This window comes from Callospermophilus lateralis, chromosome 19, assembly GCF_048772815.1.
Source record: "Callospermophilus lateralis isolate mCalLat2 chromosome 19, mCalLat2.hap1, whole genome shotgun sequence".
Lineage (NCBI taxonomy): Eukaryota > Metazoa > Chordata > Mammalia > Rodentia > Sciuridae > Callospermophilus > Callospermophilus lateralis.
The window spans coordinates 22,640,569-22,650,914 of record NC_135323.1 but is presented as its reverse complement, the minus strand read 5'-3'; positions in this window follow the sequence as shown (position 1 = coordinate 22,650,914).

The window sequence follows — 10,346 nt, the reverse complement described above, 5'->3', positions numbered from 1 at the left end:
AAAATATGTATATATATTTAAAAATGCCCTAAAACTTTTGGGGGATGATTACACAACCCTATGGAAATACTAAAAAAAACAATAATGAGTTGTACACCTTAAGTGGGTGAACTGTATGGTGTATGAATTATGTATATCAGTAAAACAAAAATTGTACTGGTAGTTGTGTCTGGGAAATTGATTAGAAGAAAGGATTTTTAACATTTAATTTTGTATACTCTGTATTTAAGATTTCCAATGAACATGTTATTTGAAGCTTCAAAAACGTTTTAAAATTAATTTACTTTTAATGACTTTTAAAGTCAACCGTTGAATAAAATCGCCCCCAGCCCAGCAGGGCGGGTTTGCATGGGTCCCCGAGCCTCCCGGCCTCCAGAGCAGTGCTGAGGAGGCTCCCTGCATTCTGGTCACCTGTGGTGACAGCTGTCAGATGCAAATGTCACAAGTATGAGTGACACCCTCTACCCTGGCCCGCAGACGGCCTGGTTGAGGAACCAGCTCTGGACACAGATAACCCCGCACACCAGGTTTGACCCGATGGGCAGGGAAGACGTGACTAATGGGGCAGGAGGCGTCCCCACGCCAGGGGAGGTGGGGGGGGGAGGAGCTCCTGTGGAAGAGAGCAGGTGCCTCAGGGCACCCGAGACAGCCAGGGGTGGCTCAGGGTGGGGATTAGAAAAGGGTCAAGTTCAAGTGGTGCCCGCCTGGGTACCTGCATACCTAGACACCTGCATAGCTGGGTACTTGCCTGAGTGGGCACCTACTCAGCTGGGTACCTGCCCACGTGGGCTGCCTACCTAGGCACCTGTCTGCCTGAGCACCTGCCTGCCTAGGCACCTGCCCACCTGTGCTGCCTGGGTACCTGCCTACTTAGGCACCTGCCCACCTGGGTACCTGCCACTCAGGCATCTACTTGTCTAGACACCTGCCCACCTGTGCCCTCCTGGGTACCTGCCTACTTAGGCACCTGCCCACCTGAGCACTACCTGCCTGGGCATCTGCCCACCTGTGCCCGCCTGGGTACCTGCCTACTTAGGCACCTGCCTGGATTCCCAAACAGATGCTGTGTTCTTCATGGACCCTCCCAGCTTGTTCTCTGTCCACATGGACCCTCCCAGCTTGCTCACTATCCATGTGGACTCTTCCAGCTTGCTCAGTGTCCACAGGTGCAAAATGCTGCCTTTTCTGTGGGTCGCTGAGTGCCCCTCCCAGCCGCCTGCTGGGTAGACCCAGGTGTCTCTGGTTTTCCCGTGTACTCACACAGTACACACCCCAGCACATGGGGACCTGGGGACCCTCGATGGCCCCCAGGGCCTCTGTGGGATGTCTGCTAGCTCATTAGCAAGGCTGGCTATGGTTGTGCCCAGCCCCAAGGCACAGCCCCTGCCTGTCACTATTGCCTTGGACACTGGAGGCTTCCTGGGTTTATCCTCCTTCTCTGGCTGCTGGAGTCCGAGGGGCCTGGTGGGAGGCACACGGTGACAGTCACAGTGTTCCTCGAAGGACTGCCCCGTGGCCTTCCACCAAGCAGGACGTGGCTCTGCACTGGGGAGGTGCTTCCTTCCTGGAGCCCACTGGTCCTGCGGGGGCTGCTCCTCGCATCAGCCCTCCCAGGCAGGCTGCCTCCTGGGCCTGCTACAGGTGCTTCCAAGCAAGAAGAGCCCCGGCAGTGCCTGCCGCTGGCCCTGCGAGGAGTGCCCAGCAAGCCCCGTGTGGCCGTGATCTCGGTAGCAGGCTTGGCCTGGAGTCTGACCCCAGGCGACCTGCTTCGTGGCCTTGGGCAAATCTGCACGTCTTCTCATTTCCCTATAGAATGGTCACCAAGCCGGTGCACCGAGAGGGTGAGAGTGACAGTAAAAAGCCGGGTTCTGGGTTCTGAGCTACTTCCCACCCACCTGGAATACGCGCTGGCCTGAGGCGTGGTCTGCGAATGGACTGTGGGAAGTCACTCTGTCCTGGGCCACAACAGGTGACGCACTCCAAAGAGCTGCAGCCCTGAGGGCCCTGGGCCAGCCTACCCGCCCAGCGTCCTCTAGACCACGGTGCTGGGGGCACAGTCACACTGGAGATGCCCACCAGCCCCAAACCTAGCAGCCCCAGCCAGAGAGTCTCCAGGCCCAGGCACAAGATGGAGATGGGGAACCCTGGGAAGGGCCCCGGGCACCCTCACAAGGACAAAACCCTCCGAGGGAGCCGTCCAGCCCCTGGGACTATCAGAGGCAATATGCTGGTCCCTTGCCTGGTTCCTTCTGCCATTTCACTTTTCTCACCTGCAGTCAATCACAGCCTGAAAATATAAAATGGAAAATTCTAGAAATGAGCAATTCATAAGAATTTTTTGTTTGTTTTGCTACCAGGGATTGAAGCCAGAGGCATTTCACCACTGAGCCACATCCCCAGCCCTTTTATTATTTTTTATTTAGAGACAGGGTCTCTCCAAGTTGGTTAGGGCTTCATTAAGTTGCTGAGGCTGACTTTGAACTTGTGATCCTCCTGCCTCAGCCTCCAGAGCTGCTGGGATTACAGACATGTGCCCCTGCACCCAACATAAGTAAATTTTTAAAATAAATTTTATTACAGTATATTGACATAATCACTATTTTACATTAGCTGTTGTTGACCTGTGTGGCTATTCCTTGGTGTTTGGGAAAGATCAAGGGATGGGCAGGGGTGGTGGCACCTGCAGTCTAGGGGTCTGGTGTGTCCCCTGCATGAGGGGACCACGGCAGTGATCACGACAGCCAGTGCACACTCGGCCTCACAACAACAGATGGCAGGGGGTACACATGTGGAATGCTTGGCCCCTGCCCTGGCCCCAGGGCCTTACCTACCGCCAGCAGCACCATCCTGTTGGGCACTCAGAGCCAGTCAGACTCAGCACAGGCCACTCCTCCTCATGCCCAGGGCCTGGGTGTCACTATCTACCTTTGACTGAGTGAGGAGGGTTGAGTAGCCCACCCAAGAGTGCTGAGCCTCCATCCACGCTGCCTCCCCGACAGGCAGCCTGAGGCGGAGCACGCTGCAGCGTGGAGACCCCGCGGGGCTCTTCTGCAACTGTGGGTGGTGAGGCCTGTGCCCACTCTCCATCAGGGACAGCAGGACTGGGGCTCTGCCATCCCTGTGGCCTTCCTTCAGGCTGGCTCAGGCATGCCCAAAGCCAGGCACACCTGGTCAGCCTAGTCAGCCAACAGAGGGTCGGGCAGTGGGCAGCGGGCAGGCCGGTGACCCCTGTCACTCTTGTGCTTTCACTCCAGGATGGGAAGGCAGGTGCTTGTCCTGCGGGTAACTTCGACAGGCCAGCTCTGCACAGGGCAAGGGCGCTGGCCAGACAGCCTGGCTCGGTTCCAGCCTGCCCTTCCGACCTGACCTCTCCCAGACTCTGTTTCCTCCTGTGCCAAATGGGGACAGTGCAGTGCCGACCCGGGGGTGAACTCGGGGAGCCTGGTGCTGCGCAGGGCCTGGTGACAGCTGCTTGCTCCTGGCTCTCCATGGGAGGACCCCAGCCCCACTGGATTCCTCACAGTCCTCTCATGTTCAGGCAGGCTCCATGCTGGGGTTTTGAGGGCCTCTCTGTTCCCTCCCATCTTCCACTTCTTCTGGAAGCAGGATGGCCACCGTTGGTGACAGCAATGAGAGCCTGTCTGTGGAGAGCGGCCTGTGTGGGCGCAGGGCTGGTCCTGGGCTCTCCACACTGTGTTGGTTCAGACCACCACAAGGGGTCACAAGATGGGGTCTGGCTCCTTCTTGTCCACCCAGCATCGTGGGCTGTGCTCCCTCAGTTCTCGGAGACTGGGAGAAGAATGGAGCAGACAGGACAGTCAGGAGGAAGCCGACAGGGCCTGTCAGAGGGTGACAAGGACACTGGGGGAGGGAACGGGAGCAGCACAGGGGGGGAGCAGGAGACATTGCCCTCCAACGCGCGGTCGCCGTGAGGAGGGGGCGCTCAGCTGTGCAGCAGACCCTGTGACCATTAGCTTCCAAGACCACATTTTGGAAGGTTCGGCCCACTGTGGACTGTCCCCAGTGTTGGGCCTGTGCAAAGGCAGCCACCATGGCAGAAGCGGATGGCAGAGTGAGACTGCTCGTCCTACAGTGGGGGGCAGGGGAGAGGGCAGGGGGCTGGGATCCCACTGTGCCTCTCAGAGGCAGGGACTTGAGGACCTGCCACCACCCCACCCCACGGCTCAGGTTCCACCACCTCCTGGAGACATCGTGCTGGGGACCACACTCCCCAACAGGGCCTCCCGCAGGACCCCCTAGGTCCAGGGTAGAGCAGCAGGTGAAATGTGGGCAGACATGAGGAAGGGAGGACGAACCCCTGGAGACCTGGGCCCCATGGCAGCAAAGGGCACAGCAGGATGGGAGTGTGCCTGGGGTTAGGAGAACAGAGAGCTGGTGGCCAGAGCAGAGCGGCTCCATGACAGGAGAATCCTGAGCCGGGAGGGCAAGAGGTTGTGTGGGAGACCACAGCAAAGGTCACAGGGAGGGAGGACACTGAAAGAATGAGAGCCCCTGGAGAAGTCCCACAAGTCACACAGCCTGACTTGTCTTTGAAAAGCTCCCCAAGACCAGGAGCCCAGGGGTGGGTGCGGGGCACCAGGGGAGCCGTCCACTGTCCAGGCAGAAGCAGAGGAGGCAGGGACAGGTGCTGGGTGTGAACTCAGGTAGAGCCAACAGGCTGCTGTGACAGAGCAGGACAGATAGGGGAAGAGGAGTCATAGGGACTCTAAGGGGGGGGTGGCTGAGTGTCAAGGAGTGTGGTGCCATCCTTGTCATGGGAAGGAGAGGACGTTGTAGAGAGCAAGAGCGTAAGTTTGGGTTGGGATAGCGCTGGGCTCCCGCAAACTCACTGTGGACACCTGCCACCAGGTGGGGTTATTTGGACGCAGGGCCGAGGGTCACCAGGGTGGAGCCTCTCTGAGTGGGATTCATGCCCTGGTAAGAGAGACCCCAGGGAGCTCGTCCATCCCAGGGACAGTGGGAAGAGGCCATCTGTGACCCAGGAAGCAGCCGCACCACACACCAAACCCCTGGATCCTTGATCCTGGACTCCCGGCCTCCAGAACTGAGTAGAGGACTTGGTGGTTGATGGGCCCCCCGAGCCGTGGTGCCTTGTTACAGCAGCCAGAGCACACCAAGAAAGATGTGTTCAAGTTCAGCTGTCCTAAACACGTGAGGGAAAGCATCAGATAGAAATGCGGACATAGAAAGTTTCTCCCCATTTTACGGCAAGTAACAGGTTGAGGTCTAAACCAAGGTAAGTCCATGAACGCCCTACCTTACCTGTTAAACGTCTGCCACCAAACCTTTGCCCCTGGCCAGAGTAGGACTCCCGGGACCTGACTTAGTATCACACGTGAAACAAATAAAAAGTCAAAAAGACAAAATGTTGCTGGGCCTGGTGGCCCACACCTGCAATCCCAGCCACCAGGAGGCTGTGACAGGAGGACAGAAGCTCAAGGCTAGCAAGATCCTGTCTCAAAGTAAAATACAAAAAAAGGGAGTTGGTAATGCTCAGTGGTAGAGCATTACCTAGGATTCATGAGGCCCTGGGGTCAAACCCCTGCACTGGAGGAAAAAACCAAAATACAGAACCATGGTAGGGGACTTTCCGTGAAGGATGAGGGCGGCTGAGAGGTGGAGGCAGAGGTGAGCTCGGCAGCCATGCAGCCTGCTGTTGTGAGCAGCTCCCAGGGACACCAGGCCAGGAGGAGGACTGAGGCGGGGTCTGCTGACACCCCAGGTGAGAAGAAGAAGAGGGGAGCCCAGGGAGGCCAAGATCTGTAGGGTCCCAAAGAAAGGTCTGCACAGCCACGTCTTTCAAACGTCCCTCAATGGAGGACTGAATAAGCAAAATGGGACCCACGTAAAATAGGAGGACAGGAAAAGGAAGGAAATCCTCCCACGCTGGAACGCAGAGGAGCCCTGAGGCCATTGAGTGACATAGCCAGCCACCGAGGACACACTGACCCCCCTCTCATGAGGCAGTGTGCTGGCCCCACTCACAGACACAGGAGAACAGCAGCTATAAGGAGCTGGCGAGGGACGGAGGAAAGTGACCGTTCAATGCGTACAGGACACTTCTGCAAACTGGTGGAGTTGTGGAATCTGTTCCATAATATATAAGAGTATCAATATTGGGACGGGGGACACAGCTCAGTTGGTAGAGTGTCTGCCTTGCATGCACAAGGCCCTGGGTTCAATCCCCAGCACCTCAAAAAAAAAAAAAAAAAAAAGAATATCAACATTAATTAACAATATACTTAAAAATGGCTGAGATGATATGTTTTATTGTGATATGTGTTTTTCATACTAAAAATGTTAATATGCAATAGCATTCCCATATAATAAAAATAGTAATGTATTATAGAAATTATGAAATCATCATTTTGTATTAAAAAAAAGTTAAATAGAGACAGGGAAGAAATAAACATGACCCATACCAAACTGGAGCTAAAAACTACAAGACCTGTGATAATAGGTCAGATTGACAGAAGATTAGACACTGTAGAAGAAAAGATAGGTGTGTTAAAGTCATAGGAAAAGAAAATAATAAAGTCATAGAGGAATTACCCAGAATGGAACAGAGAAGAAACATGCATTGGGACACACTAAGTAGCATCGTAATACACAGGTAAGAGGAGTCCCAAAAAACGGAAAGAAAAGGGAAAAATGGAAAGAGAACAAAGGAGAAAGTGGAGATAAAATATTTGAATATTAAAAATTATAAATCTGGAGCTCCAAGAAATTTGACAACCTCCAAGCACAGGAAAAAATGATTGTAACTATAAGGTCTTACTTAGCATCTGGACGGCCATCTTAAGTGGCAGCCGCCATTTTAAGGAAATATCTTCGCTTTCGCGCCCAAGGGCCTTTCTGAGAAAAGCTCACCACTGGCTCCTACCAACCCCACCCCTAACCTTCCCCATCAGGGCCCACCCGGCTCTGATTCCTGAGCCTGCCCCATAGAAGTCCCAGAACCCAAGCCTCTCCTATAGGGAGATGGCCTTTATTGGTCAGCTCTGACAAATGAACTGGTCTCAGTCTTTCACTTCTTGCTTACCCATCTCTCGTCCCTTGCTTTCCCTTCAGTAACAGTGTCCACTTTAAGCTGAGGACAGCCCTTGCTGCTCTGCCACTGAGACTTATCTCCCAACTTAACAAGTGACTTACAACTCCAGACAGAGAACACGTGGAATGTGGCCTTTGAGCCACCTCTTTAAAAGCCCCCTGTTCCTATGCATGGGCAGAATCCCAGCCTCTGGGACAGGAGTCCCCTGTGCTTCTCCTCTTCTGGCTGAAGGGAGAGTGAGGAATGAGAGACAGGTAAGCGAGGAATGAGAGACGGAGACCAGGCAGAGATGCACACAGAGTTCATTTCTCAGAGCTGACCAATAAAGGCCGTCTCTCTATAGGAGAAAGGGGCAAAACAGGCTTGAGTTCTAGGATTTTTATAGGGCAGGTTCAGGAATCAGAGCCACCTAACCAGCCACTGAGACTCTAATGCCCCTGGTTAAGGGTGGATTTGGTATGAGGGGTGGTGAGCCTTTCTCAGAAAGGCCCTTGGGCGGGAAAGCAAAACTTTTTCCTTAAAGTGGTGGCTGTCACTTAAGATGGCCATCCAGATGCTAAGAAAGGACCTTATATCCACCCTTTTCTGTTTTTTATTGGGCCCCTTAGGGAACAGGGATATAGGTCAATCTTCTATAACTGCTTCCTGCTGAGAAGGGGTGGCATTTGAATCACTGGAGCTATGATGAAGGTTGAGAGGTGGTGGAATACTGTCCCCATGGCCCAATTTTGGTGAGAGACTGGTTTTCCTTTAGCTGAGGCGAGCTGTTGTTTTTGACGTTCAAGGTCCTGTTGGAGTTGTTTTGTCTTGTCCTTTACTATACCAGATTGATTGACATGGAAATAGCATTCCTCCTGTAGGGACAGACAAAGTCCACCTTTTTTGGGCTGTAAGAAGATCAAAGCCCCTTGGATTCTGCAGAATCACAGCAGCTAAACAATTAGGCTGGGGTTGTGTGGTCAGTAAGGTTTGAGCAAGTTGCTCTAAGTCTCCTAGAAACTGGAATGGTAACTCCTGGTAACGGTCCCCCTGGGAGGTGAGTGCAGAATGAGGGAGGAGGGCCATAATGAAAAAGGAAGGATGATCCTCACGGTCTGCAGTGCCTCGTGGTCCCCAGAGACTGAAGGAAGAGTGGAGAAAGGCAGCTTGAGGGGGCCTGTGGATGTCACTGTATAAAGGGCAGAGAAAACTGTTTTAAATGGGAGTTATGAACCCAACATGGGATGCCCTCAAGGCAGGTCTCGGAGGGAGGGGTAAGAATGACCCGATAGGATCCAGTCCATTTTGCAGAGAATTGAGAGGAGGAAGGGGGCCTGTGGTGGGGGGGTGTTAAAAAGTACCAGGTGGCCATGAGACAGACTGGGAGAAGGGGAAGAGGCAGAACTAGGCTTTGCCAGAACAGCATCACTGTATTACCAAAGAAGATTCCTAATGTATGCAAGAAGGGGCCAGAAAAGATGAGAAGCAAGGGGCAGTGGAGAATCAGAGGGTGGTGAGCTGAGCAGGGAGATAGTCTGTCCATATAGGAGCTCAAAAGGGGAGATGTTGGGTGGCTTCTTTGGGAGGGCTCATAACCTAAGAAGAGCCCAGAGAAGGAGTTTAGTCCACCCTAAATGTAATTCAAGGGACAGTAGATGTTGAGGGAGGCTCCCTTTGCCAAAGTGAGGGCTCTGATGAGGACAACCAGTTCAGCCTGCTGGTTGGATATGTTACTGGGGAGGGGAGCCACTTCCACCATGGAGGTTAGAGAGACATACCCTTCCTGACTCCCTCCTGAAGGAAGGAGGAGCCATCTGTGAACTATGTGTATGTGGCCTGGAGCAAGGGCCTTCCTGTGTGAGGGAGAGATGTGGAAGGAGCTCCTCCAGAGTTTCAGTGCATGAACAGGTAAGAGGAGAAGAGGTGGCAGAGTCCTGAGGAGGAGGGAGGAGAGTAGCAGGGTTTAAAGGTGAGCACGTGTGGGAAGTAAGACTGGGATCTTCCACCAGGGAAACCTGTAGAGACAACAGGCGACAGGGGGTAAGGAATGTAAGCCCTTGTAGGTGAGGAGATCCTTTAGGTGACGGGGAGCGGTAGGTAGGCAAGGGGCCCATCCCCGAACAGTAGGGTTAAGAGCCTTCAATAGATAAGCCTCAGGGGCAAAGGTTGGCCCTAGCAGGTGTCCAAGGACTCCTATAGCAAATCCCTGCTTTTTAGCCACATAAAGGTGAAATGGGCGTGGGAGATCAGGGAGATAGAGAGGAAGCTTTGAAGTCATTCTTCTGGTTTGTAGCCAAGGGAAAAGTTATACTGACTTACTCCAATGAGGCCTGAGTGTGGATGAAAAAGAAGAAGAAGAGAGCTGGGTGAATGGAGGAAGGTGGGTGGTCATTGTCCTGGGCCCTCAGGCCACAGTCCCAGGTCCCAAAGCAGCTCAAATCCCCGAGGGGAGAGCAAAACTGATGGGAGAACAAGACCCAGTCACTGGCACCAATGAAAGACAAGTGGCGCAGGACTAGTCACACACACGCCTGGGGTAAGAAGCGGCTTGTTGGCAGGAGCCCCACAAGGCTGCTCTGCAGAAGGAGAGGGACGGCAGAGGCAAGGAGGGAGAGTGGGCATTGTGACTGGGCAGAAAAGGGAGGGGACTTGAGACGGATTGAATGGGCTCCTAGTGTAAGGCAATAGAGGACTTGAAGCATCCTAGACAGTAGTATCCACCTCAGAAGTGGGTCATACGGGAGGCACTGGCAGGCAGAATAGGGCATGGTCCTAAGGTAAGGGTGAGGATCGGGGAGCAGCAGGAGAGTCTGGATGGAAGCATGGCCCCCTTGGGCAGTTAGGAGCCCTCCCTCGAGGTGTCTTAATTTGGTCTTAACATCGGGGAAACTCTGGGAGAAAAAGTAGGTCATTAGCACTTGTCTCCCATCTGGAGTCTCAGATCCAGGTTAGTATATTGTAATAAAGCCCTGGTCAGGGGGTCTAAACATGCTGAAGGGTTTCATTCTTATCTTGGAGGACTTCCTGGAGCTTTTGATAATTGATAGCCTTATGTGCTGCGTTTCCATGTCCTGCCATGAGGCAAGTAATGAATTGGTTTCTACTGGTTACTCCTTTAGGCAAATTATAATCCCTAGTGGTGTTCCAATCAGGGACCACTTCAATGCCAATCGGATGGGCAGGGGAGGTCAGATGTACCTCAGCATAATTTCTAGCTTGCTCTCAAACTTGCCCATGCTTCTCAGGCAGGAAGGTGTTAGACAAGATCATGTGGACATTGTGGAAGGCCAAATCA